Genomic DNA, 919 nt, shown 5'->3' with positions numbered 1-919 from the left:
CTATGTTGATGTGCAATTGTGTTGAAATTTCGAAAGGGTCGAGCCAAGGAGCAACAAGAGATTTGGTGACTCTAAAACACTCAGGCTAAAAAGCTCATTGTATTTAGAGCCTGTAAAGAAGGTAGATAATCAAGGAAGATAGGAGAAAAGTATTAGAGAAAGAGATAGGCAAGAATAGATACAGAGATAGAGGTAGTTAATCCTGTGAGAATTTTCCAGATTCTTTGGCAAATCTATAAAGATCCTCCAGTTTTAGAGAACGAATATTACTCATTCTCACGAGATCGGAACCCAAAATTCGTAGCCTTGCTCTAGCAAAGGCGGGACACTCACAGAGAAAGTGCTCAGTGCTATCCGCCTCCTCCAATCAAGACAGGCCCTTCGGGTCCTCAATGATTCCAATGACGGTCATATGCTGAGCCCATGGGTTATGTCCTGTAATAATACCGACCATCAACAGAACGTCTTTCCTTCCAAGTTTTAGAACAAAGTTTGACAGTAGCAATTGTATAATACTGAGTTAGTTGTACTGGATTGAATTGAAATTTTTCATGGTTTATAAAGCAGTTGCCTAGAGGCGGGTGTTAGCTGTTTGTGATAAATTTCTTCTAAAAGTGAAGTTCTCGAGAAGAAATGATTAACTTTTTCTGGTGGATCGCCCGATTTTAATATTTTTTTATCCCTTTACTATTAAAACCTTGCTGCTACTAATATACTGCTTTATTTGAAATATAAAACTAGCTGATTTTTTCAGCGTTGTTTAGGATTTTAGGAGTATTTAAGCAACGCCCACTTTGACTCTAAACTTCATATCGAATTATCTTTATATCCACTCCCACATGACATGTCACGGAAAACTTTAAAGTGAGATGCTGTGACATTTTATTGAAGGCCTCACCGAGGTCTGTACCGAATTTTC

This window comes from Anastrepha obliqua, chromosome 2, assembly GCF_027943255.1.
Source record: "Anastrepha obliqua isolate idAnaObli1 chromosome 2, idAnaObli1_1.0, whole genome shotgun sequence".
Lineage (NCBI taxonomy): Eukaryota > Metazoa > Arthropoda > Insecta > Diptera > Tephritidae > Anastrepha > Anastrepha obliqua.
The sequence above is the reverse complement of the archived record's forward strand: the minus strand, read 5'-3'. Positions refer to the sequence as shown.